This window comes from Aegilops tauschii, unplaced genomic scaffold (genome assembly GCF_002575655.3).
Source record: "Aegilops tauschii subsp. strangulata cultivar AL8/78 unplaced genomic scaffold, Aet v6.0 ptg001094l_obj, whole genome shotgun sequence".
Taxonomy (NCBI): Eukaryota; Viridiplantae; Streptophyta; class Magnoliopsida; order Poales; family Poaceae; genus Aegilops; species Aegilops tauschii.
In genome coordinates, this window is record NW_027333304.1 from 15,001 (window position 1) to 31,686 (window position 16,686).

At 32.6% G+C, this 16,686-nt stretch overlaps 2 non-coding genes across 2 annotated transcripts in view; one reads left to right on the forward strand and one right to left on the reverse strand.

Moving 5' to 3' along the window:
- The window catches only part of TRNAN-GUU (transfer RNA asparagine (anticodon GUU)), a 72-nt gene extending 7 nt beyond the window's left edge, over positions 1–65 (reverse strand). Inside the window, exon 1 of the tRNA in view lies at positions 1–65. This exon is cut by the window's left edge and continues 7 nt beyond it. This is a non-coding gene — a tRNA (tRNA-Asn).
- A 6,240-nt stretch (positions 66–6,305) lies between these two features.
- On the forward strand, positions 6,306–6,385 carry TRNAL-UAG (transfer RNA leucine (anticodon UAG)). The gene has a single exon. It is a non-coding gene; the product is annotated as a tRNA-Leu (tRNA).
- Positions 6,386–16,686: the final 10,301 nt, after the last annotated feature.

Sequence of the window (16,686 nt, forward strand, 5' to 3'; positions counted from 1 at the left end):
AGTAGGATTCGAACCTACGACCAGTCAGTTAACAGCCGACCGCTCTACCACTGAGCTACTGAGGAACAAGGGGGGATTCGACCTCCTAGAGTTCAACTCCCGCTCTCAACCCATGAACAATATGAGTCCGAAGCTTCTTTCGTAACTCCCATAATTTCTTCGTAGTGGCTCCGTTCCATGCCTCATTTCATAGGGAAGCCCAAAGTGGCTCTATTTCATTCTATTTCACTTCCTAGCACTTCCTATCATTTAATATCCATCCCTTTGGTCTTATTGACATAAGAGATGTCATTTATAGTCTATCTCTTTCTATATATGGAAAGTCAAGAAATTCTCATCGAAACATCGAGAAATTGTGCATATAGAAAACTCTAAAGAAAGAAAAAAAGGAGACCCATGCCATGATTTTCAAATCTTTTCTATTTAGTAGTCTAAGTTTCTCGATGAGGATAATTAATTCGGTCGTTGTGGTCGGACTCTATTATGGATTTCTGACTACATTCTCCATAGGTCCCTCTTAGATCTTCTTTCTCCAATCTTGGATTAGGGAAGAAGGAGATATTCGCGACTACTGGCGATTTCATTATGGGGCAGCTCATGATCTTCATATCGATCTATTATCCACCTCTGTATCTATTCTTTCTTAGCTAAACAGGTGGAAGATCTATCCAATTTGGTTATATTATATCATGGACTCGAAAAACGGATCTGAATTTGACTGAAATGCACGATCTTCACAGGTATCACTTTTCACGATACCTAAAAGGTGGAATAGCGATTTTCGAACCATTTCCTATAAGAGAATGGTTTCCATTACTTTGAGAAATGGATTCTTATATCAAACTATAGCTATTGCATTAAAGAAGAAAAGAAACTAATAGAAGTCGAAGACGCGGAATGATAGTGAATAGAGAGAAAGATTCTTCTGATTTTCTTGTTTCTATCTACTAGACGCCGTAGAGAATTGAGAATTTTCATGTCTTTCAATTCTCGTACTCGTAATTGGAAAGTTATGGAAGGAGACCCATCATTTTGCAATGAAAACAACATATAAAACTCTGGACAATTTCGAAATCAGGCCAAGCGTCTTAATACATATGCAAAAAAATGCATTATTGGCCCACCATTGATTAGAAGATTTAGCTTGTATGAATCGCTATTGGTTTGATACGAATAATGACAATCGTTTCAGTATGTTAAGGATACAGATGTATCCACAATTCATTTAGAGTTACTTAATAGTCTATTTCTTATACCATATCTCTATCCCGTGAAATTCTCGAGCCAAAAGATGGATGCATATGCTGTGTTTCATTTTGCTAAATGATATCAATTAAATGGTGTATCAATTCCATAAATTGCATATAGCAATAAATAAATCAGCAAAATTCTTTCTAATATTTTAGATAGAAGAAATGTTTCTTCTATCTAAAATATTAGAAAGAATGTACCCTTCTATCCAAATCCAATTTGCATCGATAAAATAAATCCAAATTCCAGTAGTAGATGAATAATTGCAAATTTGTGTGTGTACGAGATTAGAATAACTTCAAAATAACTGACATAATTTTGTATTTTTCCTGATCAGAAAAATACATGAAAAAGAAAGGAGGTAGAAAAATTTTTGGATTTATGGTTAAAGAAGAAAAAGAAGAAAACAGGGGTTCTGTTGAATTTCAAGTATTCAGTTTCACCAATAAGATACGGAGACTTGCTTCACATTTGGAATTACACAAAAAAGATTTTTCATCGGAAAGAGGTCTACGAAGACTTTTGGGAAAACGTCGACGTTTGCTGGCTTATTTGGCAAAGAAAAATAGAGTACGTTATAAGAAATTAATCGGTCAGTTGAATATTCGGGAGCAGTAATTTAATCGTTCAAATTTTTTTCTTGTTTTATTATTTTTTTAGTAGTCTTATAGTAGTCTTAGATTTTTCATTTTGATGAGCCTCGCTTTGAGGAATTCATGGAATAATCCATTTTCATGGAATAATGAATTAAGGAAGAAAGGATATGAGTCTACCGCTTACAAGAAAAGATCTCATGATAGTCAATATGGGCCCTCAACACCCATCAATGCATGGTGTTCTTCGACTGATCGTTACTCTCGATGGTGAGGATGTTATTGATTGTGAACCCATATTAGGCTATTTACACAGAGGAATGGAAAAAATCGCGGAAAACCGAACTATTATACAATACTTACCTTATGTAACAAGGATATAGAGAGATTGTAGAAAGGGAGTTGTAAATTCCTTAACTTAAGAAAGAAAAAAGAATAAAAACACAGATACATAACATAAAAAAAAGAATAAATAAGACGAGATTCGACCTCCCCCTACATATTTAATTTCCTCTCCTATACAAAAACTAGCAAGACCCACTCCATTGGTAATTCCATCAATAACACCCTTATCAAAAAACTCCGTGAGTTCGGTTAACCCTCTTATACCGAGGGTAAAGACCCTAGTATAGAAAATATCTATATAACCACGATTATATGACCAACTGTATATATTTTTTTTTACTTGATCTAAAAATTCTTTTTTAGGATTTCCTTTGTAAAAAGAGTTTATTAAATCCAAATTCTGAAAAAAAGAATAAGCGGATCCATAGAAGATATATGCTATGAATAAACCAAAGATAGCTAGACTTACAGAAGAAATTGCATTAGTAATAAATTCATATGAATTTACAAAAGAATTAGAACTTTCCTGGGTAAAGTTTATTGAGGGAGTTAACCACTTTGATAATATGGTTAACTCTGCTATTCCATTACCAATTCCTCCATTATCAAAAGAGATTCCTATGAATCCAATGAACAAAGTGAAAAGTAGTAATATAAGAAGAGGAAATAACATAGTATTTCCCGTTTCATGCGGATAGGCAAAAGTGTTTTTAGCCCCAAAAGACGTAGTAAAGGATCCTATCCTATTTCTTGTATTACCTTGAATTTTTGGTATATTTTGTGAAAAAAAAGAAACTCCACTCTTCGTTGTTGATAAAACGAAATCCCTATTCACTCCTTTGGGTATCCTTTTTCCCCATAAGGATATTGAATACAAGGAACTCTCTTTAGTGCTACTGTAATTTTGAAAATGAACACGCAAATACCCATCAAATGTAAGTAAATATATCCGAAACATATAAAAGGCAGTTAATCCTGCAGTAAAGGAGGCTATTATTCCAAAAAAGGGCGAATACAACCAACTATTACTAAGGATTTCATCTTTGGACCAGAAACAAGCAAGAGGTGGAATACCACAAAGAGAAAGTGTACCCCATAAAAAAGTAGTTCTTGTGATTGGAATGTATTTTCTTAAACCGCCCATAAGAACCATATTTTGACTTTTATCTGGTGAATATCCAACAAGAGGTTCCATTGAATGAATAACGGATCCGGATCCCAAGAACAATAAAGCTTTTGAATAAGCATGAGTGATCAAATGGAATAAAGCAGCTTGATAAGAACCTATACCTAGAGCTAACATCATATAACCCAATTGAGACATTGTAGAATAGGCTAAGCTTCTTTTAATATCTCTCTGAGCAAGAGCTAAAGTAGCTCCTAAGAATAGTGTTATTGTACCTACTAAAGAAATAAAACTCATTATCAAAGGTAAAGATATGAAAAGAGGAAGAAGTCGAGCTAGAAGAAAAATTCCCGCAGCAACCATAGTTGCTGCGTGTATAAGAGCCGAAATAGGAGTGGGCCCTTCCATAGCATCGGGTAACCATACGTGAAGAGGGAATTGTGCGGATTTCGCAACTGCACCAAGGAATAATAAAAAAGCACACAAAGTAGTAAGTAAAGAGTTAATTCCATTATTAGGAATCCAGTTATTAGCTATTTTGAACAAATCCCTAAACTCTAAACTACCTGTTATCCAAAAAAAACCTAAAATTCCTAATAATAGACCAAAATCCCCTACACGATTAGTTACAAAAGCTTTTTGACAAGCACTCGCTGCGATTGGTCGTGTAAACCAAAAGCCTATCAATAAATAAGAACACATTCCCACGAGTTCCCAAAAAAAATAAATTTGTATCAAATTGGAGCTAGTAACCAATCCCAACATGGAAGTATTGAAAAAAACTTATATAAACAAAAAATCTCAAATATCCTTCATCGTGAGACATATAACCATCACTATAAATAAGAACCAGGATTCCTACAGTAGTAATTAGCATTAACATAATAGAAGTAAGTGGGTCAATCAAGTATCCAAATTCTAAAGAAAAATCATTATTGACGGTCCAAGACCATAGATATTGATAGATCGAACTTCCATTTATTTGTTGAATAGACAGTTGAACTGAGAATACCATAGCTATACTTAAGAGTAAAACACTAGGAAAAGCCCATATGCGACGAAGATTTTTTGTTGCTGTAGGAATAAGAATAAGGCCAAATCCCATTGACATAATAACTGGAAGTGGGAGAAGAGGGATTACCCATGCATATTGATATGTATGTTCCATAAGAAAAGAAATTGCAATTTTTACTTCAATTTTTACTTCAATTTTTCTATAAAATTGTTTCCGATTCACCAAACCAATTCTTATCTCTTTCTGAAAGAATAAATAAAAAGAATAAGAAAAAATACTGAAATTCTTAATTTTTCCAAAATTTATCTCATTGAAATAATTAAAAATTAAGAATGGGTTTAGTTGGTTAAATTAAAAAAGTTAATAAAATAACTTCGTTACCTAGTTATTTTATTAACTAAATAAAGATATTTATAAAAATAAAAAAAAAAAGTGGAATCATTTTACTTTCTATTCATAATTCATTTTTATATTTCTTTAAAACAAAGATGAAACAGCTCTCTTGTTCCATAATTAACTGATTGAGTGAATTCCAATGAAAACCTATGTTTATAAGAAATTATCGAATAGTCCTTACTTCATATAGAACTAAAATCCTAATGACTATAAATTACCTAAGTTTTAGAATGTCTTGTTTAAGAGACTCAGTATTTTTTGTTTTGATTGGAATTCCTTTCCTTTATGGAATACCATTCTGAACTTAATTAACTATTTTCATTTTCCCTTCTTTTTATCCCCCCGTCTTATCTTATATGGGGGATAGGCTTCCATACCATATATCTATATATGGAGTATACTTGATATATAAATAGATATAAATAGATTTAAATGAGAAACCTTTCTATATATTCTATATTATTAAAAAACAAGTATAAAATATATAAAGAAAAAATGTTAAAAAATTCTTGTTGTCTTATCCGCATTAGACAAAATGAAGTAAAAAATAATTCAAAATTTAAGTATCTTTCAGTATCTAAGTATAAATACTAATAAAAAGAAGAAAGAAGATTGATTTGCAGCAATAGATGTCTTTCACATACAACTAGAAAAAAGTAATTTCCTTTTTGAATGGCAGTTCCAAAAAAACGTACTTCAATGTCAAAAAAGCGTATTCGTAAAAATATTTGGAAGAAAAAGACTTATTTTTCCATAGTACAATCTTATTCTTTAGTAAAATCAAGATCATTTTCGAGCGGTAATGAGCATCCAAAACCAAAGGGTTTTTCTGGGCAACAAACAAATAATAAGATTTTGGAATAATATGAATTGACTTATCAAAAAAGAATTCCAATTATTTAATAATTTTGATTCTTCTTTGAATGTACTTTTATGTGTCGAATTACTCGGTACAATATTCTTAGAACAAAAAACCCCTCTTATCTTATATATACAAGAAAAAAAAGTTTTGTTTGGTATACTGTGTGCTAAGTATTCTTTTCCTATCAATGAACTTTTCATAATTTTCATAATAGAATCCTCATATTCTATTATGAAAATTATGAAAAGTGGAGTATTCTTACAATAGGACTTACAACTTCCACCTATCTTCTCCAAAATCATAAGGTTAGTAAATCTTATTAATAAGAGCATAAAGACTTTCATTCTAGAAATTTTTAAAAAATCCAAAAAGCCTTTTCCATTTATCCATTTTAATTTCATCATTAAATAGAAACCCTTTTGGATTTTTTTCATTGTATTGAAAGAATTTCAAAATGTAAACGAGAAATTAATTAGAAAAAATTAGTTCTACAATTGCAAGTTAGAAAAAAGAAATTCCAACTCTTTCAAGCAGTGTTTGTGTTTCCTATTGGGCAAAGCAAGAGTTTATTGTAAAAAAAAAATGGAAACGATACTACCAAACGAAGTCTATTTTAATGAAAACTCTAATGTTCCTAAATTTTATGGACTTTCCCAATATCGACGATTCCCAAGATAATAGCTATTATTCTTTTAAGTTACCTATTATTTGAAGTTAGCCGCCATGGTGAAATTGGTAGACACGCTGCTCTTAGGAAGCAGTGCTCAAGCATCTCGGTTCGAATCCGAGTGGCGGCATTCTTGAAAAAGAATACAATAGATTAGAAATCAATTCGAAATTTACAATTTTGTAATGGGACCTTCCCCTTATGCTATTTGCAACTTTAGAAACATATACTAACTCATATCTCTTTCTCAACGATTTCAAATTGTGATTACGATTCATTTTATAACCTTATTAGTTCGTGAACTTGGAGGATTACGTGATTCGTCAGAAAAGGAATGATAGTTACTTTTTTCTCTATAACAGGATTCTTAGTTTCTCGTTGGGCTTCCTCGGGACATTTTCCATTAAGTAATTTATATGAGTCATTGATCTTCCTTTCATGGGCCCTGTATATTCTTCATACCATTCCTAAAATACAGAACTCTAAAAATGATTTAAGCACAATAACTACGCCAAGTACTATTTTAACGCAAGGCTTTGCCACATCGGGTCTTTTAACTGAAATGCATCAATCCACGATACTAGTACCTGCTCTACAATCTCAGTGGTTAATGATGCATGTCAGTATGATGTTATTAAGCTATGCAACTCTTTTGTGCGGATCCTTATTATCTGCCGCTATTCTAATCATTAGATTTCGAAATAATTTCCATTTCTTTTCTAAAAAGAAAAAAAATGTTTTAAATAAAACATTTTTCTTTAGTGATATTAAATATTTTTATGCAAAAAGAAGTGCTTTAAAAAGAACCTCTGTCCCTTCATTTCCAAATTATTACAAATATCAATTAACGGAGCGTTTGGATTCTTGGAGTTATCGTGTCATTAGCCTAGGATTTACCCCTTTTAACCGTAGGTATTCTTTGTGGAGCAGTATGGGCTAATGAGGCCTGGGGATCCTATTGGAATTGGGATCCTAAGGAAACTTGGGCATTTATTACTTGGACCATATTCGCAATTTATTTACATAGTAGAACAAATACAAATTGGAAGGGTACGAATTCTGCACTTATAGCTTCGATAGGATTTCTTATAATTTGGATTTGTTATTTTGGTATAAATCTATTAGGAATAGGCTTACATAGTTATGGTTCGTTTACATTAACACCTAAATGATTACATAAAATAAAACCTTCATGAAATGAAGGTTTTTACTTTTATGTTTTATTTGAGAACCCCTTGAACGCCTTCTCAAAGGGTTCTCAAAAATTCGAGATAGATCTAATTATACTTTTTTACTTATTTCTGCATTAATAGAGCAGACGAGTAAAAAAAAGCAAACCTATTTAGGATAATAATTGGATAAGAGAGCCTCTACCCTGTCAACGGATAGGGAGAGAACAAAATCTGGATAAATACCAATTCCTATTACTGGTAAAAAGATACAGATTAAAATAAAGAGTTCTCGTGGTCCAGAATCCACAAAATTTGCGTTTGGAACATTAAATAGCTTGTATCCATAGAACATCTGGCGTAACATAGATAATAAATAAATAGGAGTTAATATCATTCCAATTGCCATTACAAAAAGTAATTAGTGTTTTTGGCATTAACAGAAATTTTGGACTAGTAATTAGTCCAAAAAATACTACTAATTCTGCGACAAAACCACTCATTCCTGGTAAGGCAAGAGAAGCCATTGAAAAGCTACTAAACATGGTAAAAATTTTAGGCATTGGGATGGATATTCCCCCCAGTTCTTCGAGATAAACAAGACGCATTCTATCAGAAGCGGTTCCTGCCAAGAAAAAAAGTGTAGCACCAATAAATCCATGGGATAATATTTGTAAAATAGCTCCATTGAGTCCAATGTTGGTTATGGAACCAATTCCTATAATTATGAAACCCATGTGAGATACAGAGGAATAAGCTATTCTTTTTTTGAAATTTCGTTGACCAAGAGAAGTTGAAGCTGCATAGATTATTTGGATCGCTCCTATTATTACTAACCAGGCGAAAATAGATAATGAGCATGAGGTAACAATTCCATGTTGATCCGAATCAATCCATATGCTCCCATCTTTAATAATATTCCCGCTAAAAGCATACATGTACTATAATGTGCTTCCCCATGGGTATCTGGTAACCACGTATGTAGGGGTATAATCGGCAATTTGACAGCATAAGCAATAAGGAAGCCAAAATATAAAAGTATTTCCAAGGTTGCAGGGTATGATTGATTAATTAATCTTTCCAAATCTAATCCTGGTTCGTTGGAACCATATAAGCCCATACCCAGAACTCCGATTAAGAAAAAAATGGAACCGCCTGCAGTATACAAAATAAACTTTGTAGCTGAATATAGACGCCTCTTCCCCCCCCACATGGATAAAAGTAAGTAAACAGGAATTAATTCTAACTCCCACATGATAAAAAAAAGTAAAAGGTCTCGCGAAGAAAATAATCCTATTTGACCACTATACATTGCGAGCATCAGGAAATAGAATAATCGCGAATTCCGTGTAATTGGCCCAAGCTGCTAAAGTAGCTAAAGTAGTGATAAATCCTGTCAATAAAATAGATCCTAATGAAAGTCCATCGATTCCCAATCTCCAGTGGAAATCGAAGACATCTATCCATTTATAATCCTCCTTTAATTGGATTAAGGGATCCTCCAGTTGGAAATGATAACAGAACGCATAAGTCATTAGAAGGAATTCTAATAAACAAATAGATATAGTATACCACCTAACGACTTTGTTTCCCTTATGAGGTAAAAAGAAAATTAATGAACCTGCAAATATCGGCAAAACAACAAGTATTGTTAACCAAGGAAAATAACTCATGATAAAGTGATAAAGACAAGATACGTTTTGACCAGAAAAGCCCGTGCTCGATTATTTCGAGCACAGGCTTCTTCGGTAAAGAGGAATCAGACGATTCGAGTGAAGTTTTTTGTAACGTATCAATAAGATAGAGCCATGCTACGTGTTGTTTCAGGCCCTAAATAAACGCGGACACTTAAAAAATCTGTCGGGCAGGCAGATTCACATCTCTTACAACCCACACAATCTTCGGTTCTCGGCGCGGAAGCAATTTGCTTGGCTTTACATCCATCCCAGGGTATCATTTCTAATACATCTGTTGGACAAGCTCGTACACATTGAGTGCATCCTATACATGTATCGTAAATTTTTACGGAATGTGACATTGGATCTATAAATTTTTCTTTTCAACATAAAATTTTTCGATCTGGTAAAAATGAAATTAGTACTATAATGAGTCATATGTATTGTAGACACCAGACGAAGCAATGGTTTATCCAAACTTCAAAAATAAAAATCTATTTTTTAATCTGTTTGTGAGAAAGCGTGAAGAGAGCCAAGAGACTTTAATTTTGGATTTCAACAATAAGAAATAAGAAAGAATTTTACGAATTGTACAGACGAATTCGAATTAGCCAATAAATTGGCTATCGTCTTTTCAATATAAATTATTGCAATATTCAAATTGCAATATCAATGAATTACAAATACAAAAATTCATTTAAGTGAAAAAGAATACTATGCAATAATCTACTAAAAAAAGCAATAATCTACTAAAAAAAAATGGATATTCTCAAATAATACTAAGAAAATAGTATTGATTTCTATTTATTTTAATATGTGCGCCTTTGTTTAGAGGATTCTATGTCTAATTATTCAAAATTCTAATTATTCAATAAATTAGATTGATTGATACGAGTGGATTTCCTATTACGATGGATGGAAGAAAGAATGGATAGTCCAATAGCGGCTTCAGCAGCCGCAAGGGCTATAACAAAAATTGCGAAAATATCTCCTTTTAATTGGCGACTATCAAATAGATCAGAAAATGTTACGAGATTTAGATTAATTGAATTCAGTATAAGTTCAAGACATATTAGAGCTCTAACCATGTTTCGGCTTGTGATCAATCCATAGATACCAATCGAAAATAAATAGACACTCAAAAAAAGTACATGCTCAAACATCATTAACTAACTCCTTATCAATCTCGATTCATTTCAATATGAGGGCAAGAATTGAACCGATTCAATTAATTACAATAGAACAATTACACAACAAAAGAGAAAATAAAGGAGGTATTTGTTGGCAGTAGATGGATTTTACTAAATCAAAATTGTGATTCTTTAGTTATTTATTTTAGATTTGCAATTCTTATAATTTGTACTTTTTCTAAGTTTTCTTATTGCCGAGCCATAGTAATTGCACCTATTAAAGAAACTAGAAGAATTATGGAAATGAGTTCAAACGGAAGATAAAAATCGGTTGCTAAATGAATTCCAATTTGTTGAACATTATTTATGAGACCCTGTTCTACTATTTGGTTTGATCTTGTAGTCCAAAGAATTCCATACCACGACGTATCTGGGATAGTAGTCATTAGCGAAAAAAACAATAGTTATACAAACGAGTGAAGTGAACCCATCTCCAATAGTCCAATAATTCTTATCTTTAGACCATTCTGAGCCATTTACGAACATGTACAGCGAATATGATCAAGACATTTATGGCTCCCACATAAATAAGAAGTTGTGCGACAGCTACAAAGTAGGAATTTAATAAAAAATAGAATAAGGATATACAAACAAGAACTAATCCCAGCGAAAAGGCAGAATAAATGGGGTTGGTAAGTAATACTACTCCTAGACCCCCTAGTAGAAGAACAAATCCCCCAAATAGCATAAGAATCTCATGTATTGGTCCAGGTAAATCCATTATGGATAAAAAGAAATTAATAGTATAAAATTTTTCATGAACTGACTAAAACTAAAGGATTCAAGGAAGGAAAAAAGGATTTGGGTATTTTTTTGTGGTATAAACTGTATAGTTATAAATTATATTATATCACGAAAATCTAGTCTGATTTAAAATAAGAAATAATTTCCAATAAGCAGTAGTTTTTCTTTATAGTTTAATTTTAAAGTTTAATAAAGAATTATTAGATTTTTATAACAAAAAGACAAAATCAAAGTTTAGTAATCAGTAATCGTTCTTGAATTCGAAGATTTTTCTTTGTTTATTTTACTTTCAGACGAATTCCTAATTGTTTGAATTGTGTAATCTCCCATTATGGAGATTGGTAACCGACTTAAAGCAATTTGATTGTAATTCAATTCATGACGATCATAGGTAGAAAGTTCATATTCTTCAGTCATTGATAAACAGCTTGTTGGACAGTTACTCAACACAATTGCCACAAAAATATACAAACTCCGAAATCAATACTATAATTAAGCAATTGTTTTCTTTTAATATCCTTTTCAAATCTCCAATCCACAACGGGTAAATCTATCGGACATACGCGAACACATACTTCACAAGCAATACATTTATCAAATTCAAAGTGGATTCGCCCTCGGAAACGCTCTGGTGTAATTGATTTTTCATAAGGGTAGTGAATCGTTATAGGTAAACGATTTGTGTGGGATAAGGTAGTTATGAAACTTTGACCTATGTACCTTGTAGCACGTATTGTTTGTTGACCATAACTCATGAATCCCAGTTACCATAGGGAACATATTCATTCTAAATATCTATGAAAAAGATATGTTTCTTTCCTCTTGTTTGAGAGAGCTTTTGTGTTGAAAATATTCTTACTATTATTGTATTATCTTATTTATAGTGAAACAAGTTGAGAAGAGGTTGTTAATAAGAGATTGCCCAGGGAAATAGGTAAAAGAAATTTCCATCCAAGATTTAATAACTGATCCATTCTCATCCTCGGTAAAGTCCATCTTATTGTGATAGAAATGAAGAGAAATAAATAAGCTTTAGTTAATGTAATAAATATACCCATTGTCATTTCCAAAATTCCAACTGCTTTATTCATTTGGAAAAAATCAAAAAAGGATATATAGGGGAATAGAGAAATTCCACCCGCCCAAGTAGAGAACTGTTACAAATAAAGAAGAAACTAATAAATTTAGGTAAGAAACAAGATAAAATAAACCATATTTGATACCGGAATATTCAGTTTGGTAACCTGCTACTAATTCTTCCTCCGCTTCTGGTAAATCAAAGGGTAATCTTTCACATTCTGCCAAAGAAGAAATTAAAAAAACCAGAAAACCTATAGGCTGACGCCAAATATTCCATCCAAAAAAACCGTATTTTGACTGTGCTTCAACTATATCAACTGTACTTGAACTGTTAGATAATCATAGTCGATGATAACATCACAGTTCCCACCGCTATTTCAAAACCGTACATGAAACCTTAGCTTCATACGGCTTCTCTATGATCAGAAAAAAGAAAGGACTGTTTTGTTCCTAGCCCCTGGGGCGTAGATAGAATTAGATAAAATAAAATAAATAGATTTGAAAGTCCTAAATTAGACCAAAGGAATTCCGTCTGCTAGAATAAGAAAAAGCGCTTCCGAATTGATCTCATCCTTTATAATATAATGAAAATTTTTTCTTTGTTCAGTAATAACTTAATCTTGGAATAAAACACTTGTTACTTGTTATAGGAATTCAATTAATAAATGGAAAGAGTTGGGTATTAGTTCATGAGCAATTCTGCATGAATATGGATAGAGGAAGGAAATAATGAAAATTTTTTCTAGTGCACTCCATATCTTTTTTACTATTCTTCTTTCCCCAGGGAGGGGGTATTCAAAAAGAAAAAATGGATAAAGGGTTAATTCGTTCTTGATAGCCATTTCCTTAACAAGTGAATGGGAACATACTCTGGATCGGAATCCGAAGAAAGTACTACTTGATAATTTCTACAAATTGCAAGTCCTTATTATGATTCCTTTTATGGGCAAAAAATCTCTAATGTTTTAGATTTTCCATTACTAATCCTTTATGTACTTTAGTGTTCCTAACCCCTTCACTAACTTTTGGTGGATTCTTCTTATGGATTATTAAGTTATAGTAATAACTAGGAGTATTCTAGTAATGGAATTCCATATCGTGAATCCTTTATTCTTGGCCGCTTCAAGATATGATGACTAATTAAAAAATATCAACCTTGGGATAAAGAGTTTACACTGCTTATGTTTACTTCCACTTTTTTCTTGTACGTAGGAAATGAGATTTTTTCTTTTTACTACAAATTTTTAAGCTGTTTTGTTTCACTCATATAGCTATCTAGTTTAACTTACCAACCCAAATACTAAATAAGAAAAGGAATATAAATAGTTAATGGATTTTATAGGAAAAAGATCTATTTTAACGAATCACACGTAGAGATATTGCTAGCACACAAAAAGTTAATGGTATTTCATAACTAATGGATTGAGCAGCAGCTCGTAGACCGCCTGAAAAAGAATATTTATTATTTGAGCTATATCCTGCCATAAGAAGACCAATAGGAGCTATACTTGAAATGGCAATCCATAAAAAAACACCAATACTAAGATCGGCTAAAACAAAATGATATCCCAAAGGGATAACTAAAAAACTTAATAAAACTGATATGACTGCTATAGAGGGTCCAATGCTAAATAAAGAAATATCTCCTCGGGATGGCAGAATATCTTCTTTTAAAAGTAGCTTAGTCCCATCTGCTATAGCTTGAAGCAGGCCCAGGGGGCCAGCATATTCAGGACCAATACGTTGTTGTATCGACGCAGATATTTCTCTTTCTAACCACACAATTACGAGTACCTCTATTGTTATTCCCAAAAGGAGGGTCAAAATGGGTAGAATCGATATCAGTCCATAGACTTCTTTTAATAATTCCAATTTCGAAAAAGAATTGATAGTTTCTACCTCTACCCCTATCTATTATCATTTCAACGATCAACTTCCCCCATAATGATATCTATACTACCTAATATCGTCATGATATCAGCCAATTTCATTTTTTTAACTAGCTGAGGAAGAATTTGCAAATTAATAAACCCGGGTGGACGGATTTTCCATCTCCAGGGGAAAAGGCTATCATCTCCTACTAGATAAATCCCTAATTCACCTTTTGGGGCTTCTACTCTTACATAAAGCTCTTGTCCTTGACAATTCAAAATTGGGCGAAGGTTTTTTACCAAGAAATTTATACTCAAAAATCATTCCATTCAGAATTCTTTTCTTTCTTAAAGCGTCGGACTTCTAAATTCTCATAAGGTCCTCCAGGAATTTTTTCTACAGCTTGTTGAATTATTTTGATGGATTCCCTCATTTCACCAATTCGTACTAAATAGCGAGCTAACGAATCCCCTTCTTTTTGCCATTGGACTTTCCAATCAAATTGGTTGTAAGACTCATAAGGATCTACTTTACGAAGATCCCATTGTATTCCAGAAGCTCGTAACATCGGTCCCGATAAGCCCCAATTTACTGCTTCTTCTCCGCTAATAAAACCTACTCCTTCAACTCGCTCTAAAAAAAATTGGATTCTGTGTAATAAGTTGTTGATATTCAACCAACTCCGCGTAAAAAATAATCACAGAAATCTAAACATTTATCGATCCATCCATAAGGTAGATCGGCGGCTACTCCTCCGATGCGAAAGTAATTGTGCATCATTCGCATACCTGTAGCAGCTTCAAATAGATCATATATTAATTCTCTCTCTCTAAAATATAGAAAAAAAGGAGTCTGTGCGCCGAGATCCGCCATAAAAGGTCCAAGCCATAGCAAGTGAGAAGCTATCCGGCTTAATTCTAAACATAATTACCCTAATATAGCTGGCTCTTTGTGGTATTTGAATATTCTCCAAGAATTCTGGTGCATTTACTGTTATTGCTTCTGTAAACATAGTAGCTAAATAATCCCACCTTGTTACATAAGGTAAGTATTGTATAATAGTTCGGTTTTCCGCGATTTTTTCCATTCCTCTGTGTAAATAGCCTAATATGGGTTCAACAATCAATAACATCCTCACCATCGAGAGTAACGATCAGTCGAAGAACACCATGCATTGATGGGTGTTGAGGGCCCATATTGACTATCATGAGATCTTTTCTTGTAAGCGGTAGGACTCATATCCTTTCTTCCTTAATTCATTATTCCATGAAAATGGATTATTCCATGAATTCCTCAAAGCGAGGCTCATCAAAATGAAAAATCTAAGACTACTATAAGACTACTAAAAAAATAATAAAACAAGAAAAAAATTTGAACGATTAAATTACTGCTCCCGAATATTCAACTGACCGATTAATTTCTTATAACGTACTCTATTTTTCTTTGCCAAATAAGCCAGCAAACGTCGACGTTTTCCCAAAAGTCTTCGTAGACCTCTTTCCGATGAAAAATCTTTTTTGTGTAATTCCAAATGTGAAGCAAGTCTCCGTATCTTATTGGTGAAACTGAATACTTGAAATTCAACAGAACCCCTGTTTTCTTCTTTTTCTTCTTTAACCATAAATCCAAAAATTTTTCTACCTCCTTTCTTTTTCATGTATTTTTCTGATCAGGAAAAATACAAAATTATGTCAGTTATTTTGAAGTTATTCTAATCTCGTACACACACAAATTTGCAATTATTCATCTACTACTGGAATTTGGATTTATTTTATCGATGCAAATTGGATTTGGATAGAAGGGTACAATTCTTTCTAATATTTTAGATAGAAGAAACATTTCTTCTATCTAAAATATTAGAAAGAATTTTGCTGATTTATTTATTGCTATATGCAATTTATGGAATTGATACACCATTTAATTGATATCATTTAGCAAAATGAAACACAGCATATGCATCCATCTTTTGGCTCGAGAATTTCACGGGATAGAGATATGGTATAAGAAATAGACTATTAAGTAACTCTAAATGAATTTGTGGATACATCTGTATCCTTAACATACTGAAACGATTGTCATTATTCGTATCAAACCAATAGCGATTCATACAAGCTAAATCTTCTAATCAATGGTGGGCCAATAATGCATTTTTTTGCATATGTATTAAGACGCTTGGCCTGATTTCGAAATTGTCCAGAGTTTTATATGTTGTTTTCATTGCAAAATGATGGGTCTCCTTCCATAACTTTCCAATTACGAGTACGAGAATTGAAAGACATGAAAATTCTCAATTCTCTACGGCGTCTAGTAGATAGAAACAAGAAAATCAGAAGAATCTTTCTCTCTATTCACTATCATTCCGCGTCTTCGACTTCTATTAGTTTCTTTTCTTCTTTAATGCAATAGCTATAGTTTGATATAAGAATCCATTTCTCAAAGTAATGGAAACCATTCTCTTATAGGAAATGGTCGAAAATCGCTATTCCACCTTTTAGGTATCGTGAAAAGTGATACCTGTGAAGATCGTGCATTTCAGTCAAATTCAGATCCGTTTTTCGAGTCCATGATATAATATAACCAAATTGGATAGATCTTCCACCTGTTTAGCTAAGAAAGAATAGATACAGAGGTGGATAATAGATCGATATGAAGATCATGAGCTGCCCCATAATGAAATCGCCAGTAGTCGCGAATATCTCC